Source organism: Lucilia sericata, unplaced genomic scaffold (assembly GCF_015586225.1).
Source record: "Lucilia sericata isolate MDLA Ls3-8-SP2 unplaced genomic scaffold, ASM1558622v1 Contig000064F_arrow, whole genome shotgun sequence".
NCBI lineage: Eukaryota > Metazoa > Arthropoda > Insecta > Diptera > Calliphoridae > Lucilia > Lucilia sericata.
Window position 1 is genome coordinate 695,854 of NW_023994099.1, and position 20,916 is coordinate 716,769.

A 20,916-nucleotide genomic window follows, 5' to 3' on the forward strand; every position below is an offset into this window, starting at 1 on the left:
AAATAGTTTTAAATATTTTCTAAAATGTCTATTATTTTTGGTGTAAGAGTGATATTTTGTCATGATTAGATTCAGATGATGTTTTATTTTTAATAGCAATTTAAAATATAGTAAAATGTTGTAAAACTTAACTCTTACATGATGCTCATAAAAGGCATTATAAACTAATTTTTATTTTTTAATTTTTAAGAAACATTTTGTATAAAAGTATTTTTAATAAAATTTAAAGGTAGAACTATTCTGTTATCCGGAATCTTACATGTTTTGTCCGCAACTTAAATCAGTCCAGTAAACGGCTAAATCGCAGTCTGTAAGTTAAAAACATGATGGTATCGCGGATGGATATTAATCCGCGTTATAATATGTTTCTCATATAAAATGTGTCCTATCTACATAACAAAAAATAAATAAGAAAGTATAGTCGAGCGTGACCGACCATATGATTGCCTAGAGTGTCCCGAGGAATAGCCTTTAAGAATTTCATGTAGGAATACCTTTCAATCGATCATATTAATGTACTGAACAGGAGAAAAATATTTTTTTTTCGATTCGTCCTCAGTTCCCTATCAGCGATTGAAAATCCTGACCTCTTTATAATTTGTGAAAAATAAAATATCTTCGATGTTTTTGAAATGGGTCTCAAAAATTTCGTAATTATGAGCTGATTACGGGAAAAATAATTTTAAAGTTTTTGTAGAGTATTTTTGGTCCTCAAAATGATTTTTTAAAACGCTTTTTATGGAAATAGGTTTAAAAATTGTCGTAATTTTAAAATATGTATACTGAAAAATATTTTAAAATTAGTTTGGTCCATTTCGGAATTTTTTAGATTATTTTGAAAGTTATATGCACTATATATTTATATTTATATTTATAATACACTATATGTTATTTTGCGTACCAGAAATACACTAACGAAAATGTTAATAATGTGAAATAATGGACTGATTTTAATTATTCTCAATAGGCTTCGTCCTTGCGCAAAAAAATTCAAATTATTTTTAAAATTGCCCAAAAGCTTTACATAAACAGGCAGCCAGAGGGGTGGACCGACGAAATGGCTTATTAATGAATATATGGTATAGCGATAAAATATGTACGTCACAAACATGTGTAATGTCAACCAAAATCTCTAAAAGATTTCATAAGAATCTATCCGTAATAACCTTATTCCATATACAATACATATAATTTACCTTTTTAAATTTATTTCAAACACGTTAATGTAATGTTTTGATGATGGGTATGTAAGATTCGATAAAATATACTTACTTTTTTTTAAATTAAAAACTGGGAGAAAACTTAGTATATAAAATTCTTAATAACAGACATTTTTGTAAAATTATAATACTATATGATACACAGAGGGAAAAATACGTTTTAATTTAATTCACATCAAAGTGTTTATAATTTTTCAATAACATCCGTTGTCAAAGTATGTACGCATAGTTGTCAAATCAACAACAAACAATAATAAAATGACAACGATTCGTTTTCGAAATCAATGTTGCAATGACAATGATGCCAAAATTACAACAGTATGAGTCAAAATGATAACTGGGTGTTATTTAAACTTTATACACAACTTTTGCCTAAACGTTAACAAAAGTGGTAAGCTCATCTTTGACAACGGATTGTATCAATTTCGTTACTTTTCTACCGACTTTTCCCTCTGTGATTTTATAACTTTCCATCAATGTTCGGCACGGGTTTCCAATATCAGTAATAAACAAAATAAGACCCATTTAAAGAAAAATCTATACATATATTTTGATAACCTCTAATGTACATATTATGAGTTTTTATTGTTTATTTATTGTTAATACTATTCTGAACTTTTTGTAATGTAATGTTGAAATGAATTACTTCCTCTAACTGGTTGAGTGACCGTCATTACCATACATTGGCAAATGTTAGATCACTAACACTAAGCAACATAAACGGCTACAGTTGACTTGTGTTAAGTCACCCAAATGCAAAGTGATGGCGCCATCAAATGTCAAGAATTCTATTCTGTGATACCAACTAAAACTGACCTAACATTAACACCAACATTTACTTGTTTATTAAAATTTATAACTTATCCATTGTGTTTACTTTCCTATATGTATATTATTCCCCGGATGGAAATTTTATTTGCAAATTTTGTATGAAAAGCACTAAAAAAATATTTAAAAATTAATTAGTTTTCATACAAACTTTTAAACATTAGTTTCTGTCCGATTTGTATACTTGTATTTTAAATTAAATCTGATTTATTCAAAATTTTTATATTTTAATATAATTCAGAAAATAAGATTATTTATGCCGAGTTGATCTTATTTCAAGCTAATTATAACATTTACTGCCAATGATCATCTTCCGGTAAACAAATCGAAAGCACAATTTCATTGGTCATACTATGCGCTTATTCTTTCTGAGAATTTGCCACAAAAACAAATAATAAATTCCTTAATGGGATACAGGCCACAGAAATTCCACACCAAACTCTCATTTATTGAAAACCAAATGAAATCAAACCACTAACACGATGGATGGATGGATGGATGGATGAGCTGATCGACGTATAGAACAGACATGCCAAAACAAACAGAAATTCTTTAGGATGTGTTTTAAGAATGAGCCTCACACAACAATCATATTTTTTTTTGCAAAAAAAAGTACAACTTAAAAGGGACAACGATACATACATATGTATGTATGTATCTGTATGTATGAATTTCTAAAGTTGAGTCGTCAACGGCAATGTCGAATATGAAGGCAAGCATGCGTTGAAAACAAAAGGAGAAATTAATTTTTCAACCAAAAGAAGATCGAATACGATACGTTTGTCTGTTGAAAAAATCCCGAATACTGTACTATATTAGTAGGAATGGTCTCTTCCTAACATTATGTAATTTTTGTTAAATATTAAAATACTATTTAAATATTTGTTATTGGTTTGGTTTATTTATGTATATAAACGTCAATCAATCATAGCAAAAATATTGTCCAAGTTTTAATTGAAAATTTTCAATATTATTATCTTTGGCTAGTGCCAACATTCAGTTAAAAGTTTATTGTTAAAGAAGACTAAAAAATTAGATCCATTTTGGATTATTTTGTTAACGGTGTATATTTAGGTTAAGTTAGGATAGGTTGATAGGCCACTATGTTGTGTGCTCCTTTTTATGAAGAAAAATTAATGAATTATTTTTTAGTGTTTAGAAACTCAGTTTTCTGGACGTAATTCCTAAGAATCTTCCGATCAGTGTTAGTCAGGAATGTTATTTGCGGAATAATATCACTTCCAAGATACTTGGATCTAACTTCGACGAATGCCTGGCAGTGGCAATGAAAGTGCTCCACATGCTCTACATTCGTCTAAATCCGCACGTCCAATTTCGCATAGATGTGCTCGTAATCCTGTGTGTCCACTCAGAATACGTACCATCATACTAACTTCTGACTTGCTCATTTTGAGGAGATTTTTCGTCTTCCTCTGATCATGGTCACCCCATAGGATCTTTGTGGTTCAACCTACTGTTTCATTATTCCAAGAGGCCTTATGGGATTCTCTCACCCATATTTTTAGTTCACCATTTGTCGCGTCGGTTTTGTGTTTGTCAGGTTAACTTCCTAGAGCTCCCTTGCCTTTAAAGCTATTACATTCGCCCTTTTGTTGATGTTCCGCTTGACCAAGAAATTCTATTTGGGATCAGCGTTTCAAAGTTTCCGACATATTCTGTGTCTGGTAAGCGATCAGTCACGTTTCAATGACAATGGTCTGCAATGAAATCCTCAAAGTCAAATTTGTTCTTTATTAGCGAAGTTCGTAATAAGATGGGTGATGTTTTTGTAGCTCTATATAAATATAATGTCATTTTTCGCAATTAAAATAATATGAATTATAATTTATTTCATATTCTTTACAAAATACCACCATTGATTTTATTTGTTCACATATTTCTTAAATTTAAGTTTTTTTCCGAACAGAGCTAAATATTTTCTTATGATTTCAACATATAATTTTGAAGTTCGTTATAAAAAAGGATAATTGTATGAAATTGTACTTGAGGGACTGAAAAAGCAGTCCGTTTTATCTGAGGATTCGTTATGACCGAGTTCTTTATAATAGATTTTTTTTATATGAAAATAGTTACCAAAATATCGGGACTGGATAAATTGTACGTAATAAACGAGAATTCGTTAAAAGCGAGTTTGACTGTATAATAGAATTCAAGATATTAATATACAAAACCTACATATAGTCACCTGAAACGCAAACGGCCCTAACTAACCAAAAATTCAAAATCGATTTTATAGTTGATTAATGTATTGCATCAAAACGAATGTCCGCACAAATTGGACTCCTCCGACCAAAAGTAGCGATTGTATTGACAAAAAACAAAAGGCCCTATCTACAAAAACATTTAAATATTGGAGGTAAAAAGTCCAATTTATCCATTTTTATATCGTCATATGAAATCCAAAAAGCGCTAAGTTACATTGAACAAATTTTTCAGGAGAAGCAAAAAACCGTCTAGGTTTCACTATTAAACAATTTGCTTATTTCCTACAAATAAATCGCGTTGATAGAAACAACATTTTCAATTTGAATAGTTTTTTGCTTCTCCTGTAAAATTTTAAAAATGTTAGATAGGGCCGTTTGCGTTTTAGGTATAGTAAAGGTACATCTATCAAATATTCGTTAAAGTTTTATCGTTAGAACATCTTTTTAATTTGTTTAATCAATTATGTTATATTCAAAAAACATAAAAAATAGTGGTCACAATTTTTGATATCTTATCAAATTCTCCAATAATGTGCTCTGTGATTCCGGTAACTATCCCTTTCTTTTACAAAACACCACTTCGCTTTTTGCAGGCAGTTTAAGTATTAAGGTCTTTTTGCCATTACCCACAAAACGTGCGTTTAAATGTCAGTTTGAACAAATACAAAAAATGCTTACATACCCAGCAAAAACTTACATTTAAAAGCAATGAGTTAAAAATGTAATAAGACCACCTTTCTACACAGGAAAAATAGAGAGTTTCACACAGAAAAACATTTGTTATCTTGCGATCAAATAAAATATGCAAACAAAATAGCAAAGCCGATAATACACACATAAGTACTAATATATCAGGTTTAACGTAAATCATTAGTAGACTCCTTATAACGCTGGAGGTCCACACTACGCGTTTTTGCGTGCTTTACATACCTTCTTCGCATTTTACGTTTCAAGTTACATGTGACGCATTTTGACCGTCAATTTTTTTTGTTTTATTTTCAAAGAATTTCATGCTTTTCTACAACTTTTATTTATATTCTCACCATTTAACATTAATGTATAAATTTGACAAATACACAATAGAAAGAAAGTGGATCTATTTTAAGCATTCTACGCGTCGAGGCATTCATCCTAAAGGTCCAAACACATACAATCCTTTACGACGAACTGCGACTGACAGCTCACAATCAATACGTCCAACTTGTGCACGAAGTAAAAAAGTTGAAACATATTCAACCAAGATATATTAATTATAAGGTACTGTTATCAAAACAGCTGATCGTTTTTTGCTATTATGTTCATTTTTCGCTGTGGTGTTCATTTTGTTAATGTCAAACTGGTTTAATTTTGTATATGTGAATTTTGTGATTAAAGTGAAATTGTGTGATTTGGGTATATTTTTGTGTTTTTAATCTTTAAAAGTTTAAACATCAAAATAAATTATAAATAGATTCAAATTTATAAAAATTTTTTGTTTAATATAAATTCGCTTTGATTTATTTGTCAGATGTTTTTGAAAATTTTCTCTTACAGCCAATTCGCCTTCAAGTGCAAACTACATATAAAAAAATATAACCAATTCGCTTGGTATTCTGAATTCGCCGATGACACTACCTTATAAAATTAATATACCTTGTATTCAACTTTTGCGTACGAAAAAGAAGAAAGAGAAAATGAGAACAAAAACAAAACTGTCAAAATTATTGTTTGTCTTTTTTGTTGTGTATAATTGTGATTTGTGTGTGTGCGAAAAACACCATTTTTATACATTAAATATTTTAAATTGAATATTTTTTATATTTATAAAACATATTTAATTATTTTTTCACTTTATCAACGCAACGATTGGACATCAATTTTTTTACGTTGCATAACTGTCAGACGCAGTTCGTCGTAAAGTATTGTATGTGTTTGGACCTTACCCAGCGGGAAAAAATGGTAGGACTTCGATTTTTAGGCCTTCTAAGAGACATATTTACTCATTCTAAAAGATGCGATACTCATTCCTCATTGCCTTCTCGCGGAAGATATTCCACAAGCACATAGCTTCCCCTTCTTGTAGGATTCATGCACATTACAAGTTGCATTGCAAAACAATGCCAAACAAACAATTATTAAAATTCAAACATGATTGGGTTTGCAATTATTGGCTCTCTAAAATCGACTCTATAAAATTTATTTTGCCCTCTTTTTTATAAACCGCTACCTGAAAACAGAAGAATGTATTTTTTTACATTCCAAATAAAATTTAGTCTTTTGCAAAACTTTATGTTGTAAAGTTCTCGTAAAGTAGGCTTTTATAATTAAAAATACGCATGTGCCAATTTCTTATGTTTAATGTCGAATTTATTAATAATGTCTTCCCTAATAACCCATGCTTCCGCATGCTTTGTAGAATGTCTGCTTAGGTAATTATATTAAAAGTCTTAGGATAAGAATTTATCAATTTTTTATGAAAATTTGTTTTATAAAACTTTGATAAACTCCTATGAATATATCCCTAAAACTTTTATAATAATTTCCTATACAGACAAAGCCTTTGACTGAAGATCTTCTAATATGACTTTAACGGAAGACCATCTTATATACATTACGTTATAGGTCTTCTTATAAGCGTTCAGAGAAAGATCTTCTAATAGGCCTACAACGGAAGACCGTTTAATAGGCCTTTTTATGTAAGCCTTCTATCAGCCCTTTAATAGAAGCGAGAAGGCAAGCACTTGGCTGACAATGACACGCCGTGTAAAATTGAAATGATTTTGCAATGCAGTGGGGTGTGCTTGTGTCTGCAAAATAATGCCTTTAGTAAGGCCTCTTTACTGCCTCTTTTTCCCGCTGGGTAAGTATTTGTGCAGCATACTATTTTTTTGACAGAGCGTAGAATATGAGAAAATATGGACCGCTTCGTGGGACAGCATGCTTAAGAGTTGACGAGGTAAAAGTCATTACCATGTTTTTGTTGGGTGAGTGTAAAAAACAGTTGCTATGTGCAAATCATAGCAAAACTAAAGCTAAAAACGCCGCTTTTCACTACTTCTTCATTGGAGGCAAGTACTTACCACGATCGCTTACAAATAACTCCATAAATAAGGAGTTAAAAAGTAGTTTTGTTTTAAAAATAAAAAATTGCTCACAAAGAATTCGAACCTGGGCTTCTTGTTCCTTAGTTCGCTGTCATACTCACAACACTACTGCTTAGTTATTTTATTGTGCGTCAAATAACGGGTTTCACATTAAAAAAACTATTTATTATCTTTCTGTGTGAGTAAAAAACAGTTGTTAGCGCGCGATTCAATAAAATGTGCAAATAAAACGACAAAACTCAAAATAAAGTACTTACGTATTTGATTATATGTATTAAGTACTTATATTATAAGAGTACTTAAAAGTAATGCAGATGGTAAGTAGTAGTCATTGTAAGTTATGTTTGTAAGTACAAGTTATTACCGAGTTTTTGCTGGGTAAGTACTTTCGTATATGATTATATGTATATATGTAAGTCATTACTAGAGTACTTAAAAGTAATTCAGGCAGTATTTAATTGAGTTGTTGTGTTAGTACAAGCTATTACCAAGTTTTTGCTGGGTAGTTAGATACATACATATGTATATTAGACCGACTCACTCTGTATGGAAAGCAAAAACGGGTTTTTGTTACCCGTCTCAAAATTTGCCTTGCTCTGTTTTATGATGATTCCCAAAATATTTTAATATATTTAAGCGATGACTGTTCGTGGGCTGCACCAAATTTATTTTTTTTAATTTTAGTTTTGTTTTGAAACAATATATCCAATATGGGGTATCGTTTGAAAGGGGTTGTAAAGTTGCGTTCAAAGATGTATTAATCATAAATAACAAATAGCAAATTTTGCACACCACTAGATGTGGCTTTAAAAACCCTTTCAAATGATACCACATATTGTATATTTTGTTAAATAAAATACAGTAAAATTTAAAAAAACAACTAAACAAGTAAGAGTGCTATATTCGGCTGTGCCGAATCTTATATACCCTTCACCATAGTGTATTTAAAAAATATAAATTTTATAAAATTTATATTTATGTACCTATTTAATTTTTCCGATTATATCATTATTATAGCAATAGCAAAACAAGATGAACAACAACAACGCTAAACGAAATAAACACTCAAAAAACAAAATACACAAGGCAGTAAAACCAACAGCCAACCAAACATACAAAACTGAATACACCAAGAAACAAAAACAATATACACAAGGCACTGAAACACACAGCCATCCAAACATACGAAACGAAATACTCGAAAAAAAAAACAAAATACACAACGCAATCAAACCAACAGACATCCAAACATACGAAACTGAATACACCAAGAAACAAAAACAATATGTATACACATGCCAATGAAACACACAGCCATCCAAACATGTGAAACGAAATACTCAATGAATAAGCAGTGTTGTTGTTGTTGCTTATTAATCAAAGCATGAAAAAATTGTCTTTTTTAATGAAATTTTCAGAGGTTGTCTCGGATTTTTGCTTATATCTCCGTCATTTATGGACCGATTTTGCTGATTTTAAATAGCGATCTTCTCGAAAGCTTGTCTAACAGAACTATTGAAGATTCGGATCTCGCCGATATCTGGGGTCCTCTAAAAACTGATTTCAACAGACAGACAGACAGACGGACATGGCTTAATCGACTCCGCTATCTATAAGGATCCAGAATATATATACTTTATAGGGTCGGAAAATTATATTATAGAAACGGAATGACAAACTTATATATACCCTTCTCACGAAGGTGAAGGGTATAAAAAGGACTTTTTTTGTAACCGGTCCAGCTCACGAACGGCCACCGATAGACAAGAAATTTTTTGGGAACCATGATAAAACTAAACAAAGAGTTTTTGAAGCTGGGTAAAATATTGAATTGGACATGAAAAATCTTGTCCTCCATAGGATATTTTCTTGAAAACTGTCCAGCTCACGAACGGACAACACTGAACCCAAAATATTTTGGGAAACATTATATTACATAACAACGAATATTTAGAGGGGGTTAACTCAAGCACCATTTTTTGTGAGTCACTCTAATGTAAATACATTAATACTTCAATCTTAGTTTGTATAGCGAATTTTACTACTTGAGTATCTGCCGTCCGTTGTAACCGTTATGTCAATACCCACATACCCGGGTATGTTTTTCATTTTTGAAATGATATATCTCGAGATCTATATATCGTATCGGCTTGAAATTTGGACTATGCTTTCAGAGTATATCAATTTTCTAAAAATTTTCCAAAAAATAGTTAGATATATATATATATATATATATATATATATATATATATATATATATATATATATATATATATATATATTAAACCGATTTATGACCGATGTTCTATTCTTACCTCGTGTATCAATACCCAACATATATGTACAAATTATATGTCAGTTATCGGACAAAATTTAAGTTTCATTATAAATTGTATGTTTTATTATTAGAATTATATATATTCTTGTATCTTATGAAACAATTGAATTAAACAACAAATTTAGTTTCAAATACAGAGTCATGTGTCTTTATTCATAAATTTGAATGTGATATATTTATTTGTGGACCCTGTAACATTAACAAATATCGGCCGATTTTGATGAAATATTTTTTTTTATTGTATATGACTAAGTAAAGAAAAATTATGCTGATTATAAGAATTTTATTCTCATATAAACAAAAATATTTAAGTTTAAATTTTAAAATTTTAATTTTTGGCCATGACTTAGCAATTTTTTTTTTTGCAAAAAAGTTCCCTACGTACGAAAGTAAAACGATTTTATACATCTTAATAAATAATATATAAAAAGTTTTGTTCAATTATCTTTCCCGGTCACTGAGTAATAGCTTCTTGAAGTCAAAATTTTATAAAGTCAAATTCTGCATAATGTATATTATTCGTTATGAAGGCGTTTTTCTTTATGTTTTCTTGCATACGATATTTTTGTTAATAGGAAAGCAATAAGAAAACTTTAAAAAAATTGCTAAAATTTAATGGTTTATAATCAAAAACTATTTAATTTATATAAAATTAAAAAAAATAATTATCTGAATTATACACTAGAAATGTATAAAAAGATGAAATAGCCATATAAATTGTATGACATACCCGGGTATGTTGGGTATTGATGTACGTAATTTAGCTCGGGTATAGACCTCGGGTATGATCATAAACCATTAAATTTTAGCAATTTTTTTTTAAGTTTTCTTATTGCTTTCCTATTAACAAAAATATCATATGCAAAACACCTAAAGAAAAACGCCTTCATAACGTATAATGTACATTATACAGAATTTGACATTGCAAAATTTTGACTTCAAGCAGCTATTACTCAGTGACCGGGAAAGGTAATTGAACAAAACTTTATATATATTATTTATTAAGATTTTTTGTTTTTGCTTTCGTAAGTAGGGAACTTTTTTGCAAAAAAAGATTGCTAAGTCATGGTCAAAAATTAAAATTTTAACTTAAATATTTTTGGTTTTATGAGAATAAAATTATTATAATCAGCATAATTTTACTTTACTAAGTCATATACAACAAAAAAAATTTACTTTATCAAAATCGGCTCATATTTGTTAATGTTACAGGGTCCACATATATATCACAAATATATATTTATGATTAAAGACACATGACTCTGTATTTGAAACTAAATTTGTTGTTTAATTCAATTGTTTCATAAGATACAAGAATATATATAATTCTAATAATAAAACATAAAATTTATAATGAAACTTAATTTTTGTCCGATAACTGACATATAATTTTTATACATACCGGGGTATGTTGGGTATAGATACACGAGGTAAAAATGGAAAATCGGTCATAAATCGCTAACTAATTTAATGGAAAATGTATAGAAAACATTACTCTGAAAGCATAGTCCAAATTTCAAGCCGATACGATATATAGATTTCGAGGTATATCACTTCAAAAATTAAAAACATACCTGGGTATGTGGGTATTGACATAACGGTTAATAGTATGTATAGTAGGAACGAGACATGATTATTTGCAAGAAAAAAGAAAAAACAATCAATGTGAGCTGAACGGCGACTTACTGCGATTGCTAGGAACGAAATTGACGCGGTCACAGATAACTCTAATACATGTGGCAACTACACAAATAAAAAATAATAAAAAACAGCCATTAATGCCACCAAAATGAAAGCACTTTTCGACTTTTGTTTCTGAGGTTTTCGTTAAATTGAGAAACTCATCAATCAGGTAAATAATAAGCTAATTATAAATAAGCTAAACTGTGATGAATTAAATTAATGAAGGGACGAATGCAAAATAGTAATAAACATCTTTACAATAATCATACAATAATAACAATTTTAAATGTAACAACCTTTGTAAAAGTTGAAAGATTAAGTTTGAAAAATTCCCCACAATTCAATTTGTATTTAAACAAGAAGAAACAAATGTTAACATCCAAAGAAGCGAAAAGAAAGTAGAATTTACTGCATGGAAGTACTAAAAAAGACCTGAAGAAGTAATGATTTTAACACAGGCTTGTCATGGGAGGGTTGTCCTTTCTCAAGAAGTAATTATAATGCTCTTTTTTGGAAGTTATTCGGAAGTGAAATTGTAGTATTATAAAACACAACTAATTTGACTTACATAAATAATATTAACATTAATTACGGTAATAGAAACATTAAATACAAAAGCCCAAATATAAAATTTTTTATCACATAAAAATGTAAGAACAAAAAATATATCTTCAACATTGAAAAAATAGAATTATTTTCGCTTCTTCGGAAGTCTTTAAACATCACTTCCTCAGAAGGTAAAAAAATCAATCAGTGCTACTTTTGAAGTGGTGAAAAATGTTATTCTTTTGGAAGTACATACTTCGTTTTATTTTTGCTGGGTACCATCGCTAACTTTAGCAATAACAACACAATAACAACATATCAAATATACGTGAAAAATAGGGTAAGTATTGACGTTTACAACAAAAAATCACTCGTATACCGAAAATAATAGACATTTTTGAAAATAGAAAAAACTATGGGGACGACTTTAATATGACACATACATATTTTCTAGTTTAGGTTAAGATTTCAATACTTATTGTAAATTTCTATGTAAGAAAGATTCAATAAATAATAACTAAAATGAAAAAAAAAAAAAAAAAAAATATTTTCTAGTGTTCAGTTCAAAAAACCCGATCTTTGGATTATGCCAGTTTTTGTAGTAAATGTGCGATATGTATGTACACACCTTAGGGTGGGTCGAAAATAGGATTTTCTCTCGTAAAAACTTCTAATATTGAAATTAAAAAAGTAAAGTAAAGTATTATTAAATTATTTTGAGGGTAAGAGCATGTGCATCGCCGCAAAGGTTGTAAATGCGATTATATGAAAAAAACACTTTTTGGAGTTTTTAAATTTTTTCACCATTTCACAATTTCACGATTTTGCTATAAAATCGTACAAAACTTGGTTAAAAAAGTTTTGAGTTATTAAAATTTCTCCCGAAAATTTCGTCTTTCAGACAACATATAGAACCCTATTGTCAAAAATACCGACTTTCAAAAGGGCGTAACAACAAATTAGTCATTTCCGCAAGTAAGAAGTCCTAAAAAGCAAGAAGTATTTCGGGAAAACGTAAATTTATGCCAATAATTAAGTAAAAACAAGTACGAAAGTATTGTCGGGCATGGCCGACCATATGATACCCTACACCATCGAGTATGTAAAAAATGTGGATTATTTTTAATAATAAAGCATTTAAGTTATTACCTTAATTCCGAAATATTTTAACAATTTGTTGAGAAAAAGTGATTTTCTAGAAGAGGAGTTATATGGGGTCAAGGGTAAATATTGGCCTATCCTTATAAATTTTGGTAAATGGCTTTACGTTTACATTAAAGTTATGTATGCTGAATCCCCACCAAATTACCCAAAGGGTACTTTGGGTGGGAAATAAAGTCCGATAATTACGAAAATCGTTAGTATTATTAAGACGTATATACAATACAATATTTAACATAATTATTAACTCAAAGGCCCTTTTCGGGGATTGGGTTGTATGGGGGCTACGTGAAATAATGGACCGATTTCAATCATTTTCAATAGGGCCGAAAAACACGTCCTTGGGCCGAAAAACACGTATGGTCCAAATTTCATCAAAATATCTTGAAAATTGCGACCTGTACCTTGCGCTCAAAGTTTACATGAACAGACGGACGGACATGGCTTAATCGACTCAGAAAGTGATTCTGTGTCGATCGGTATACTTTAAGGTGGATGTAGGACCAATATTTTTGTGCGTTACAAATATCAGCACTAACGTTTAATACCCTACCCACTATGGTGTGTAGGGTATAATGATATCAATAGAAATTGTTGCTTATTTTTGATGAAATAAATTGGTATTATTATTTGCGAGTCCATAGAAAGTTATTTCTGATCAAATTTCCGAAATTAAGTATCATTAACCCTTTAAAACCCGGAGTCAAAATAAAAATTCTCGGGGGAATAATTCAATACTTTTTTAACCAATATAAAGTTTTTCTAACTTTGTATACATTACGCTTTTGCTATAAAATGGTGCAAAAGTGAATTTTTTCCATATAAGAGCATTTACTAACTTTGCCGACGATGCGCGGGCTTTTACCCTCAAAATAATTGAATAATATTTTACAGTCTTCCATTAGACGTTGAAATAGAACATAATTTCTCTATTATAAGTTGATTAGAGAGAGTAAAGCCTATTTTCGAACCACCCATACGTAACATGTTGTACTTGTTGTATTTAGTTTTTATTCTGGCTTGAAATCTACTAGATTTGCGTAAACCTCTCAAGATGTTTCCACTGATCTTATTCGTTTTTTGATATTCGAGTTTTCGAACAAATCATGTCATTTTATTTTGATATAAAGAAAATAAAGTAAATTTTCTTTAAATTTAAACAAAAATACAAAATTACAGTTGTAATTGTATAAATTTATTTATTTAATGCCACTAATTTTGAAATTATATTTTGGTCTTTTTTTCACATCGAAATTAAATGAAATCATTCCATTTGCATTTGTAGCTTATAGTTGTATTTGCTTATGTCAAATTTCATTACTCTGATTTTTAAGCCAGTTATGACTGTTTAAACTGTATTGCAGGTGTCACTTGTATGAGGGCCAGGTGAAACCGTGAACCGATCTTGCCCACTACTACATCCTTAATTTCATTTCATTTGTTAGATCCAATTTAAAACTGAAAAAATTAACCTTATAGTAATTAAAGTGAATGTATGTATGTATGTATGTATGTATGTATGTATGTATGTATGTATGTATGTATGTATGTATGTATGTATGTATGTATGTATGTATGTATGTATGTATGTATGTATGTATGTATGTATGTATGTATGTATGTATGTATGTATGTATGTATGTATGTATGTATGTATGTATGTATGTATGTATGTATGTATGTATGTATGTATGTACATTAGGATTATAACTTTTTGCAATTTTGCGAATATCAAAAATACCATAGCAAGACCTTGTAGGGCGGGAACAGATGTTAAGGAATATGATATTATTTTTTCGCGATCGTGAAAAAATTTCCGCACCAAAGGCGATGAAGTGTTGTATAAATATTTTTGCATTTATATTACATTATCTTAAAGAGAAAATTGTTCCTAATGTACATATGCATGGCGGTTACATAGAATAAACAGGCTGCGCTGAATCCGAATCAGACTTTCTGTACCAGAACTGGTATTCGAGATATCGTATCCTGAAATTAAAAAAAAAAAAACGCTATTTTGGTCCTTTTTGAGACGTTATAACAGCGCCAAAACAACTTTATACATATAATGTTGAATGCCATCTTGAAGTTCATTCTACTATAAGCTTTAAAATAATGGTTTAACATCCGACATATCTTCTTACTTCCTCGATACATCTTCAACCAAAAATTGATACAACAATAAATTTACAAATCTATTCGTACCTTTCGCCTTTATTATTTCCCAATTTTTAAAATTTTTTTCTTATAAAAATACTTTTGGAATTGTTTATAAAATCTGCTGTAATTGCTGAGATATCATCATTGAAGTTGATGGATGGACAGACATTGTTAAATCGAATCAGAAAGGGATCCTCAGTTTAGTGTGTATCGAATATTTTTGTTTGTATTACGCTGCAACTAGGGATGCCAATCCCGATCCCGAAAATCGGGATCCTGGGAATTTTTCGCGATTAGGATATCCCAAAACCCGCGACTTTTTAAAATGAATCCTGGGATTTGTTTCAATTTTTTTTTTTATTTTCTTTATTGAGCCATAATTTTTATTAGTTTGAAAATTACGATCTTATTTTTTTGACTTATGCAAAACTAAATTCAGCACAGAAAATTGCATACATATTTGAACCTTTTATTTTTTTAAATAGTATGATTCCATAAACATAGTACATATAAATTGACACATGAAAACCTCATAGGACCTCCTCTGAAAATCACATTGATGTTCATTAGAATGACCGCAAAAAGTCGATGTTGGAATCTTTTTCATCTTAACCCCATAAAATGATTCCGCTTTCCAGATATTGAGATAACTGAAACTTGAGCTCGATTAATAGATGTTAACACATGCCGCTCGTCGCTCAAACTTTGAAAAATCCAAATTTTTGGCCAAAAAGCTAACATATAAAGATATAACTCCAGAACGGTAAATAAGGTAATGGACACGCTTAGTACCTCAAAACAAAGCTAATATTGTATGTACTTCAAAATGTATATTATATACATAATTCTTGCTACTTAAAGTCAAACAGATTTTGTCTCCAAAAACGTGACCTGGTCGCGGTAGGAGCATATTTCGTATACATATTTTGATATTATGTGATAAATATTGCTATTAGGTAAATTTTTATATATTAAGAATTTTTATTATTTAAAGAATCATAATGTACATAGATTCAGTATTTCAAAAAGTTGTAAAACACAAAAATTGGTTGAAAAATGTAAAAGTTATTAAAAATTCCGCAGGCCATTAACGTGTCTTAGAGCGCTTGATTAGGAAATGTGGAAAAAATTAACTTATTTTAGAAAATATTCTAATAAAACTATTTTATATCTATATTTACTCAAATATAAGTTTTTGTCCTTAAAAGATATCGTGAACCTGTCCTCAGCTATGATAAAAAAAAAATTTTTTTTTGACAAATTTAAAAATTTTTGTAATATCACCGGGGGATAAATTAGGCAATAAAACAGTGAAAAAATAGGTCAATACCTCTTATAGTTTAGCTGTACTTGCGATTTGAATTCTGCGAATTTCGCGAAAAACTAATTTGTATTGTTAATATTTTACAAAATATGTCCTAATTCTTTACTGTTATACATTTTAAACAAAATATTTACAGAATATTATTTCTCAGATAATATAAAATATGTCCCTGAAGTTATATATAAATAGGGAAATCCTAAGGCGTAAACTTTGGAGGTCAAAGGTGAAATTTTGCAATATTTGGAAATTCTCATTGTAACATACATATCTAAATATTATTTATTTGTTGACCATATTTATTAAAATTACAGGAATTTATAGTATATTGTCGGGTTTGCAATTTTTAAAATCCCGAATCCTGTCATTTGTAAAAGCCAGTCCCGTTTGGCATCCCTAGCTGCAACAGTACTTCGAAGAATGTCGAATTATTTGTTTCTCACAAGAATTGAGAAATTATAACTTTGACTTCTTTTAAATCTAAAAACATTTGGGTCAAATGGAAATGCATTTTGATTTTATCAAATTAACTTAGGTTTGAACATCTTTATCAATACTATTACTCTGGATATTTGTAAAATATATTTAATGAATCATCTGGTAACCTTGTTTTAACCAAGAGAGAATAGTATTCACAAGATACTATTCGTATGTGTGGATTTTTTTTATAAGAATTTGGTCGCTATAAAGTATCTCACAGATACACATTTATTGTAAGAGAAAAACAACAGCTAGAGATACATGAGAGTGTGCGAGAGAATCAATAATAGTCACTAACAAATTTCTTTGCATTTTCTGAATTTAGTTGGTGTTTAAAACTAGTCCGCACAACACGTTGGCGTATAGTAATAAAGCAAAATAAAATTTAAAGAAAAAAATTTTATAGAATTTATTTTTTATATTTTTATAAAAAAAAATCTGCTGACACACAACTAAACGGTATCAAAGTGTGTGTACAAAAAATACTATATTATCAACAACAACAACAGCCACAATAAAATTCATACAACCAGAAAGAAAAACAACCAAAAAGTCTGAAGAATATGTAATACAAAACGTAAAAATTTAATACTTCGTTTTTTAAAAAAAGTTTAATTTTTTATAATTAATAAAAAAGAATAAGTGAAAACATAATATAAATAAAGAAATAAAGAAAATATTCACATACATATGCATATCATTTGATACAGAACGAATAATTAAATTGAAATAATTTGTTAAAAAAAATAAAGAAGATATTGCACATGTGTATATAATAAATTTGAATATAAGTTATTGATTATTGAAAAAATAAATAAATAAAAAGTGCAAAACAAAAAAAAAAAAAAAAAAAGAAAAATAATTTTCGTGAAACAATTTCCGGGCTGATTTCTTAACATAATTTTGTTTCTTTTTGATTTCGAAGAAAATTTTTAAATAGACAAAAATCATTACGATTTATTTTACATAGAACTGAAAATACATACAATTAAACTTACGTACGAGAGAGTACCGACCGTCCGACGTACAAACAAACATACATTCATTCTGCACGTAATCGGTTGGTTGTACATGTGAATGTGTTTGTATCTTTTTCACTTGTGTGTAGGAATTCTAAAATCCAACTACAGAAACAACGACGACCACAATCCGAGCAGAAAAAGAATCATCATCATAACATTGGACACAAACAATTTTGCTCTTTATTTTGTTGTGCTCTACTGGTGGCCAACCCGAGTCGGTGTATGCTGAATTTAAACATTTTGCCTGTGCTTATTAGAGAGAGAGCGCCAGAGATTGTACTTGTTCGCTTTTTATCGCCTTGCGCTACGAGCCGTAACACAATAAGCCCCACTCCCCCGTTTGGTTCAAGTGCTCCGCTCTTGCGGCTGTCATTTTATGAGTTTAAAAAATAAAACCAAACAGCAACACAACAGCAATCTCAACATTTGATTTGGTTTATTTTTTATTTTTTGTTGGTTTCTTCTCTGCATATTTTGTTAAATAAAGCAAAAATAAAGTAAAACAAGACTTCATGTAACAATAAAAATAAAATCAGAGAGAAAGATTACAAATCGATTGATACTCGTCCCCCATTTAAAAACAACAACTACATCCATCTTCACTGTAAATAACAGTATAGGGGAAAACAATAATAATCCATCAATCGCTTTGGAATTTAAGCGCAACAACAATTGTGGAAAACTTGACAACTTATCAACCAAACCGCCCGCCCGACCATCTGTAGTTCACATTTAAAGAGGAAATCTAAATAGTTCTTTTAAAAATTGAGGATTTATCGCATACCAGTCGTCCGATAGATCTATTATTTCCTCTTACTTGGGCCAAGTGCAATAATAGTAATGATAATTTAACATTGAAAATAATTAAAAGGGTGTTTAAGTAGCGACTGGAAGAGAGATTAAGAGGAGAGAACGAAAAACCATTACACGATTTGTAAAATACAACCGGTGAAATTCGCCCATTATACACTTGCAGAGGTGAAATATTAAATACTACAAGAACACCAACAACAACTGCTGCTGACAACAGCAGCAGAGTGATTTGTTTTTAAAAATTCAAAACACGTAATATTTGTTTGCTGCCTGAATGAATGTTGTTGTACTTAAGAATTTATAAATTTATAAATTTATAAATACTTAACAATTGTTGTGTTTATTAGTTTTCTACAAAATTGCGAACAAACACAAAATAAAATTAAAATAATAAAATAAAATAAAAAGACCAGCAACCAACAACAAACCTCAATTCAAAATTAAATGTGTGAAGAAACCGAGTTAAAGAAATAAAAAACAACTATTTTAAAACGTGGTTAGACTGAAATATATGAAATAAAACAACAACAAAATCGTACCTCATATTGGCATTATACATATGTATGTTGCTGTTGTTGTTTTTTATGTTTTGCCGTATTTGTTTTATGCAGTGAATAGTGAAAAATTAATTATTATTGCTCTTTATTTATGTTCTGTGTTTTTTTGTACGTGTGCTCGGGTGTGTTTTTGTTATTGCTTTTGAGTAAATGTCATAAACATACATACATTTCATACATAAATAACGGTGTATGTGTGTGTATCGGGTGTTTTATGATTTGTTTTTTCGCATAAACCTCTCTAAACAAAATCTATTCTATTCAAAACAAGCAATAATCTAATGATCTATTTTTAAATACATATTAGATATTTAGATGGATAGATACAAAGATACAACAAAACAAAATAAAACAAACTAAACTAAATAAACAAACAAGCGAGCGAGCAAAAATAATAAATAACGAAAAATTAAATAAAAAATAACAACAAGATAAATTCAACAATTTTTCAAATGTAGTTGAAAATAATTTAAATAAATTTCACTAGCAACCTAAACATATCAATTATACTACAATAATTCATACATATAAATAAATAAATACAAAACATAATCAAAAGTTCTCTAAGAACAATATTTTATTTAAAATAAAATCAAATTAAAAATCATAATCATATCAAATTGTTTGAATAATAATAGAAAATAAAATATCACATTTAAATTAAAATAAAATTTAATCAAATGAATTGGATAAAGAAAAGCACAGGCGATCAATAAAAAGCTGCATAATAAATAAATTAATAAATCATGTAAGTTCATATTGATATTATCCAAAAAATTTATATTTGTTATACAGATCGTTCATTCGCTTCAATAGTGTCCTAACTCAATATTGGGTCCTATTTAAAACTGTTTATGAAATATTAAAAAGTCTTGAAATATTCAAAGCCATTTGTTGTGTTATTGCACTATTGAAGTAAATGCTGAATTTAAACAGTTTCATGATATTTGTTTTTCATTTTGAAATTTCGAAGAGTGCGAATCAGATTATTGTTAGTTATATTCGGCTATGTCGAGTTCCATTAAAACATGTGCATTAAAAAATAACACTGATGCTACCTTTTATTGGATTTGAACGTCATTCTTATTTTTTTGTTGGATCAATATGTCACATCATATCAATATGTCGATCATTTACTACAAGATTGGCATAATCCAATATACGGTTTTTATACCCTCCACCACCATCAGTGGTGGTAGAGGGTATATATAAGTTTGTCGTTCCGTGTGTAACACCAAGAAATATTCATCTAAGACCCAAGAAAGTATATATATTCTGGGTCCTTATGAAATTCTGAGTCGATTTAGCTATGTCCGTCTGTCCGTCTGTCTGTCTGTCTGTGTAAAATACGCTCACGTTAAAACTAAGCAAAGGCAATCAACCAAATTCACCCAAAATATTTATTATTATCCTAAGCAGTTTGGTATTGAAAATCAGCAAAATCGGTTCACAACGTAAAAAGTTATGAGTAAAAATTTC

At 29.4% G+C, this 20,916-nt stretch overlaps 1 protein-coding gene across 1 annotated transcript in view; it reads left to right on the forward strand.

The window, feature by feature from the left end:
- Nucleotides 1–17,794: 17,794 nt before the first annotated feature.
- LOC119616289 overlaps nt 17,795–20,916 on the forward strand; it is a 41,156-nt gene continuing 38,034 nt past the window's right edge. Inside the window, exon 1 of the mRNA XM_037972635.1 lies at nt 17,795–20,185. The gene's annotated coding sequence lies outside the window, so the exon portion shown is untranslated. The remainder of the gene's footprint in view (nt 20,186–20,916) is intronic.